Source organism: Triticum dicoccoides, chromosome 4B (assembly GCF_002162155.2).
Source record: "Triticum dicoccoides isolate Atlit2015 ecotype Zavitan chromosome 4B, WEW_v2.0, whole genome shotgun sequence".
In the NCBI taxonomy this organism is placed as follows: domain Eukaryota; kingdom Viridiplantae; phylum Streptophyta; class Magnoliopsida; order Poales; family Poaceae; genus Triticum; species Triticum dicoccoides.
Genome location: NC_041387.1, coordinates 546,840,501 through 546,848,576, shown reverse-complemented (window position 1 = coordinate 546,848,576; position 8,076 = coordinate 546,840,501). Strand labels below are relative to the sequence as shown.

Sequence of the window (8,076 nt, the reverse complement as noted above, 5' to 3'; positions counted from 1 at the left end):
AATGTGTTAATTAATGTGCAGTGGAATGGGATTAGGCCTCACAATTTACAAACAACTCAGAGAATTGAGGTAACGAAAGTATGTGTCACACTTGGATATGTGCTTGGAAAGAATACGAATCATTGAAATGCTTCTGCCGCCCAAAGGAGGCCTACCTGCATTTCCATCAAAGGGAAATGGTCCGAAATATGAGGGTTTTATCACCGACTATTGTAACTATTGTGTGTATAAAAGTGAGAGATGTGCCTCTCATTATGGTCCATATTTGCTCGCGGGTAAATGTTTAACTATTGTGTGTATAAAAAATTAGCGAAACATCTCTCATTACCTCCCATATTTGCTATCAGGCTAATGTTTCTAGACAGGGTGCTATTTGGTAAAACACACAAGGATAAGGTATATGTTTGACATGTTTAGGATCGAGCCATTAGAACATTTATGTTCCCGTTGCAACGCACGGGCAATTATCTAGTATATAGGGCTGGACTATTCTGTTACCCATAACAGAATATTATTCTGTTACCCCGCCCCTATAGAGCCCGATCAGACGAAAACCCTGCTAACCTAAGAAACAAAGCCCACTTACTAATGAGAAGTAACCCAGCATCATGCCCCCGATTTCCTAGCGCGCCGCCGTCCGCCCCTGCCCCAGCGCGCCGTCGACCGGCCCTGCCCCAGCACGCCGCCGTCCGATCCCTGCCCCAGCGCACCGTCGACCGGCCTTGCCCCAGCGCGCCGCCGTCCGCCCTTGGCCCAGCGCGCCGCCGACCAGTCCCTTCCCAGCACGCCGCCGACCGGTCCCTGCCCCAGCGCACCACCGCCGGCCCCCGCCCCAGCGCGCCCCCAACCTCGGCTGAGCGCCTCCACACCCCTCTACTCCTCCCTTCTTCTTCATCAACGCAGACGGGCCCGATAAGTTCTGGCACCAACCACCGTGTCACAACCTCAGGTACCTCCATCGCACCCCCACCCTCATCGTGATGAGCACGCATGGATCCGAAGCTGCAGGTGCAACCCACGAGGCTTGAGGGACGAGCGCGACAACAACACTTGTGTAAGTTCAGGTTGGTATAAATGTATTTGGAGAGGAGTTATTGAGTTTATGTTCTTCTAGCGCAAAATGTGTCTGTCAGTTCAAAATGTTCAACCCTCTAAGCTCAGAGAAAAAAAAGAAACAAATAAACAGAATTCATGATAGAAAAAATCCGTGAAGTTCGCAAGGAAAACAAGATAAGTTCAAAAATAATAAATATATAAGTAGAACATTGGAGGGAATTTTATTGTAGATTTAACAATCTGGTGTTGCTGCTGCTTGTGTTGACTGTGATGGAGTACTATTTGCTATTCCGGTATAATTACATTCTGCTATGAGAATTTGCTGCCGAGGGCATGAAGTAGCAGCCTGCCAAGTTGCTGCCGCGAATGAACTTGGTTGATTGTAGGTGATTGTACTGAACTTGTTCTATGTTATTTATGGTTAGAACTATCAATGGATAATGAAGGTGAAAATGATTATATTGGTCTGCAACAACAGAAAAGTTAGCTGGAAGTAGGAAGTTTGATTCATCTGCTACTGCTCTTTTTGGGCTTCTGCTTTACTCCAAAAATAGTGTGTTTTGGATTGGATGCTAGACAACATGATTTCATTTTAGTACTAAGATTATTGCATACACTAAAGTGGCAATCCCACTGTTGCGTTAACACCTAATTTTGTTGCTCTGAATCTGTGAGATCTTGGATGTTGGAGTTACCCTTGAAGAAAGAACTTGGGCATTTGAGTTGCTTCCATGTGGCGAGTCTTGATCTTGGTGGCACAAAACTACATTTCAGTATCCAACTATTGCATCAGGAAGTTGCATGAGATGATTTTCCTTTCAAATGCATGCTACGTTTGTAGCTCTCAAATTTTCTCCTTTGTGGATGCGTTTGTAAGCAGTCCTTTCTCACCTTTGTTGTCACTTTTTTTGTTGAACTTAAGGAGGATGCTTGGGATAAAAATGCCTTATTTATTTTGCAATGCTTGAACTAATTTGTTTTAGTAGTACAATTTTTATTTTTGTATGTTGTATGGCTTGCCGACCTGCTCTCTCTCTCTGATTTGTGAACTGATACTTTATATTTGGTGAACTCTATCCTATATGCGCACCCACCAATCACACCGCTGGTTGCCTGCTCCTCTTGCTTACTCCCGCATGAGGCACGCTACGCCGAGCACGCACCCGGCCGCCCTGCCTCCGGTAGATCGACACACTGAGTTCAGTTTGTTTTTTCCAGTTCAATTCTAAAAAAAAGTTTTCTCCATCTCTGTAGCTTACTTGAACTGATAGCTGATACTCGATGAACTCTGTCCAATTTGAATCTTGAACTGATAGCTGATGGTTTTATGAACTAGTAAAAAAGTTTCTGTTTCATCTTTGACTCTTGTTCTCTGTTCTTTCACTCTCAAAATTACGTGCATGTGCAGATGCTACTTGTTGATTGCTACTTGACGCAACCATTATGTGCATGTGCAGATATCTGAGTGGAACTTCATTTTTTTTCCAGTTCAACTTTTGAATGTGTTTCAGTTCGTCTACTTCCCGGTCGTCCTGAGCTGGAGAATTGCTGCTACTGTTTATGTGTTTGCAAATTTTTGAAAACAAGCTTCAGTACAAGAAAAATGGGTTAGTTAGTTCATCCATATGCAAACCCCCATAACAAAACATATCGCTAATCCAATTACCTGAGGATGGGCAACATATGTTTAAGCGAGCATTTATACCATGTTACAAAAATAACTCCCCTCTGCTCCATAGAAGATTTTGTGTTTTTTTATATATTTTAGGGAAAGAAGTGTACACACAGTAGCTTGGCATTTGATAATTGTTTGCAACTCGTACATTAATTTGATGATTATGTAATTGCATTAGGGCGTTACCGTAGGTCTAATAGTCTAGTATGTATTTGATAATTGTTTGGGGGTGCCTAGTCTGGCAAGAGTTTTCAAGTAGTGAAGATTTCAGCAGTAAACTATGCAAACAATTTAAAAGTACTCAAGTCCAACTTGCAAACCAGTAGCAGTCCTATAGTGCAGCATGCATCAAATTCAAAAATAGCAAAACTGACTTGAAACAAACTCCTATTTCGTAGCTCATCGTTTCTAATACAAGCCAATGCTTCTATTCTAATCTAGTTGTTTATTTTGTAGCTTGCTTTTTCTAATGTAATGTTAGAAGTCCACTAGACAAAAAATTCTCCGTGTTAGCTAGATCAGTACTAGTGCTCAGCAGTATGACAAGCAGCAGTACCGATCAGTACGACTTACACAAAATACTAGTACTGATCAGTAATATTCTTAATATTAAAAGTAACATCCATATAAAAAATGCTTCTATTCTAACACATTTTTTTTGGAAAAAAGAGCACTAGTACTGATGAGTCGTACTGACAAGGATGTCGTTCTACAATTCTGATGAGTCGTACTGACAAGGACATAATTATTGTGCAAATGGAAAAAACAAAATGTTTTATAAAGAAATTTGCTTGAAGTTCAATTACTATTGCCTAAAAAATTCAATTACAACGCTAGTGCATTCAGAATTGCTAATTTTTTGAAAAATGAAGTTCCTGTTTCAGGATTATGTAAGTTCAAAAATATTGTATGATGTGTGTGCCATAGTTATCTGAACTTTGATTCTGACTAATATTCCATTATAGCAATACTGCATATTCACTTCTGATTGCTTCTTGCTGCCACTATTTTTATCATGATTTCTTGTGTCCACCCAGGAGTGTTTTTATTCATAAGAAATTGAACCAAAAACAGTGGTTGCTACTAGTGTTTGGAAATTATAATTACTAGAACTATTATTTCTCACCCTTTTAATTGCTGGCTAATTCTTGTAAAAAGTAGTGGTTAATCTTGCTAATTACTTTGATGTGATGCCTAGGTGGTCAGTCCAGCTCCTGCAACCAACACAGGTCGTTGCCCCTTTTGCCACAACGGTAGCAGCACAAACATTAGTGTGGTCATCCTCAACCAGTTTCTCACGCGGCCTCCCCGCAAGCCCTGCTCATGTATGCTTACACCAAAAGTACAACTCTTGCTACTCTCCTTGTACAAATAAATAGCAGTGGTATATCTGGGATGGTTAGTACAGATGTGTATGTTGCTTCTCTTGAAGAGTTCATCTATTTATTGATGCTTTTTGCTGGTAATGGTGCAGGATCAGGATAACCTCGATAGGTTACACATGTTGCTCACGAGGCTGATAGGTTCCACATGTTGCCCAGGAGTATACCCGTATGGAGCGGAGATGACAGTCGATCTTGTTGACAATTCTCAATAAAAATGATGGTGAAGTTGGCAAACGTCTAAATCAGATAGTGCATACCCCTGTAAGTTCACTTGTCATTGAGCGGTTAGTTGAAGATTAATCATTTTTAGAAATACAGCAGGTTTATGGTGCTAATACCCATTTCTTTCAGAAAAATTAACAGTTACAAGTATCTACATTTTACTGAAAGTTCTTTGGTATAGCCCCATCCCTATCAAAGTAGAACAGTACGTGTTGATTTTCTCTCCCTTGTGCTGATTGATATCATACCGCAGTTGCTACAGAGGAATGAATATGGTGTAGTTGTTCCATTCATTATTTGGGCAGTGACCTGCTGTTTAAATCCTTATTTTTCTGCGGGACATTTAAATCCTCCTTTGGCCTGGCTGGAACACGAGTTTCAATAACTCTTGCACAAAAATTATGGGAAATTCCACGTTCTGAATATGACTTCTGAACTAAACAGGGAAGTCATCACGTACTGATTCTATTCATCAATCAGTACCTCTCATACATAATTTCAAGTGGGAAATGAGACATGCTAGTTCCTTATGATGACAATTTAGTACTGCACCATATTATCGATAAAGATATGGAACAGATGTTTTCACCATGTTTCAGCCCCGTATACTTGTAAAGTTGTAATCAACAGCTTACAACATATGGTGTATTTCTTACCAATTTCTTTTTATCTACACAATTTTCAGGATGGCCTAAAACAAGTACTTACACAAACACATATATGAGATTGCCACGACATGCCGTTGCACAAGCCACCGCGTCCACGCTCCGCACGCGTCGCCGCGACCAACGCCCCATATGAGCCGCCATGGCCACCAACCACAACGGCGACCAGGGATCGGGGCGTGGCCTGCTGCATCCAGCGGGTGCTCACAAGCTGCAGTGTTGCTTCTCCAGCGAGATGTCATGCTGCACGGTGCTGCCACACCACCGCATCTCTATTTTCTTTCGTAAGTTTTTATTAAAAGACCTTGGAATAGCAAGTACAAGTTCAACAGAAGGACATGCATTAGTTCGGACCTCAGAATAGCAAGTAGAAGTTCAATAAAAGGACCTACATCAGTTCCTCAGTACATATCAATTAGCAAAAATTTATAAGAGGGAACCGCTATGACATTAGGGGATCCAATGTTGAAAAGTTCAATTCAGCTACGTGTGCAAGTTCAAAGAATTATTGTAGGAAGGTTTAGAGGTTTGGTTTTGTGAGAAGAAAGTATGATTTTCTATCAGTATTTTGTATGATTCATTTGCCTCAGGTGCAACCCAAAACAAGACAAAAATTAACTCTGCTTGCTGCCTGTAATGCTCTCTCAACCCTACTGTCTATTTTGGTTGATGAACAAGTATAGAGAAAAAAATCTTGTACAGGAAAGTTCTTGCAATACTGCCGGGCAAGTTCGAAAAATAAACCATGCAAGTTTGAAAGGATTCACATCAGTACAAACTCGAGTGGGCATGTATTACCGTCCAAAGCAAGTTCAAAAGGATTCACATCAGTATACTCTCGAGAGGGCATGTTACCGTCCAGAGTACATTCTTCAATTTACCAAGAAGTTCATGTGTCACTATCCAAAAAGTATATATAACTATTGCTACTCTCCCCAAAATTCAATGTACATATAGAAAAAGTTAAAATGTATGTTTACAAAACAATTTGGTTCTAAGTTATACAGTGATTCAATACACAAAAAATTGTAGCGGTTCAGCAAAACGATTCATATCAGTACAAACTCCAGAGGTCATAAGTTCAGAGGACAAAAAATTAGCAAAAAAAAAGAAGAACATGGGTGATTTACCAATAAAATTTTGTGGAAGTTCACAGAACAAAACAACATTAATTCGGAGATCCTCACGCTGTGACGAGAATGCTCAGTACAAAAGATGAACAAAGTTCCGTTTGTACTATCATTTGCGAACAAATGATGAAACAAATGCATCATTTGCAAACAAATGATGAAACAAATGCTCAGTACAAATCCACATATATCTTACTTCGTACTATCGTTTGCGAACAAATGATGAAGCAATTTTCAGTAAAAAAATAGAGTAAAGTCTAGTCTATGAAAACACGCTTAGTACAACCCCATACGGATATCACTTCAAGTACTCTTCTTCCAGAACAATTCAAAATCACTCAATGAAAAATAAATCAGTACGGACACACACATAAATCAGTACTAGTACTCTGCTTTTTAGTAAAAATGAGAAGTAAAGAAACATTGCTGCAAAAAATTGTTGAATTAAAAAAAAGAAACACACAAAACATTCCTCTTTTTGAAAAAAATGTCATTCAGTTCAATGATATAAACATGCAAGTTCGGGGACGATGATACCGTAAACCATTGAAAAGTTACGAGGAAAGGCCATACCAAAAAAAAAGTAAAGTCTAGTCTGCAAAAACACACTCAATACAAACCCATACAGACATCAGTCAAGTACTTTTTTCTGAACTATTCAAAATTACTCTGTGAAAAATACCTCCTCAGTACAAACACACACAGAGATTAGTACGAGTACTCTGTTTGCTCTGTAGGTGTTTGTCCCTATTCCAATGAGCACTATTCCTTTTTTCTAAATGCTTATTTTCGGCTCCTGTATATGTGTTTGGGCAGTACAAATACATCGCCATAGTGAGTACATATGTAGCACCTTGGGGAGTACCAAAAAGACCAACTTCTTAGGATTAATATTGAGTACATCACCGTGTGGGTGGGCTGGGGCAAAAACTTGTACATGTTAGAATGGTTCACATGGCACAAATTATTCATTCTGAGGAGACATTTTAGGCCTGAAACAAACGACTTACACAGGTAAAATGGATATCTGTAGACTGTAGAACAGGTAACGTGCTGAAAGCGGGAAACGCTTCTGCTTGTATCAAAAGTCAAAACACCGGCCATCTTCTTTAGCTTGTCGACATTCATCTACACGACGCACATGAGTTGTTGCGTTAATAAGAAGACGGTGTAGCTAAAAAGGGAACTCCCAGCTCTCTTAGTCAATGACATGGCAGCGTCCAGTCACTGACTACTCAGGCTTGGCGTGCTCTCCAGCCAAGAAGCAGAGCCATGGAGCAGTTGCTAGTTCCCAAATCCAGCAGCCGCCGATCTCACAAGCGCTCACTCCTCCGGCGCCTGCCTGCCTACCAGTCCGCGGGGAAAATCATCCATGGATGGAACCCAGACGGAAGCCAACGAATCCACTGGCAGGACGAATCGACCGCGTCGTACCATTCCACGACCCGCCCGCCCGCCCGCCACCCGATCAAAAGAAGCTGCGGCGGCAGAGCATAGCGCCGCAAGGGAGGCGGAAGGAGGAGACGGGCGCTGGGGTCTAACCTTGGGCAGGGGTTGTCGAGCGCCCCGAGCGCGAGGCTCTGGTTGCTGCTCCTCACGCTTCGGGGTCACACGCCCGACCAAAACGGGGATCCGTCGGCCACCCGGCCACGGGCTCAGAATCAGGAACCGGGGCGACCGCTCCACTCGTTCGGGAGAGGTGGGGAGGAGGAGGATGAGTGAGAGGGTGGCGTACGAGCATGAAATCATTGGAGCAGCCGGGGATGTTGGGCGCGTCCGCAAGCAGCTCGGTCGACGGCTGGAGTGGCCGACGGGAGGGGCTCTTTACTCTTTTAATAAAAAAGATTAGTACAATAAAATGACAGCATCGGTACAACCGTTTAAATTCATCAGTTCAAGTAGGGTAATAGAATAATATTCTGTTACGCGTAACAGAATAGCCC

The 8,076-nt window shown here is 41.7% G+C and overlaps 1 long non-coding RNA gene across 7 annotated transcripts; it reads left to right on the top strand.

Annotated features, from left to right (window-relative positions):
- Positions 1–625: 625 nt before the first annotated feature.
- On the top strand, positions 626–5,621 carry LOC119291389. 7 transcript variants are annotated; one of them, XR_005142388.1, is made up of 5 exons: positions 626–1,064; positions 1,732–2,663; positions 3,930–4,056; positions 4,206–4,377; positions 5,024–5,621. It is a non-coding gene; the product is annotated as an uncharacterized LOC119291389 (long non-coding RNA). The 7 variants fall into 7 exon arrangements; XR_005142392.1 differs by having other exon boundaries at positions 637–1,928; positions 2,514–2,663; XR_005142389.1 differs by having other exon boundaries at positions 637–2,237; positions 2,514–2,663.
- Positions 5,622–8,076: the final 2,455 nt, after the last annotated feature.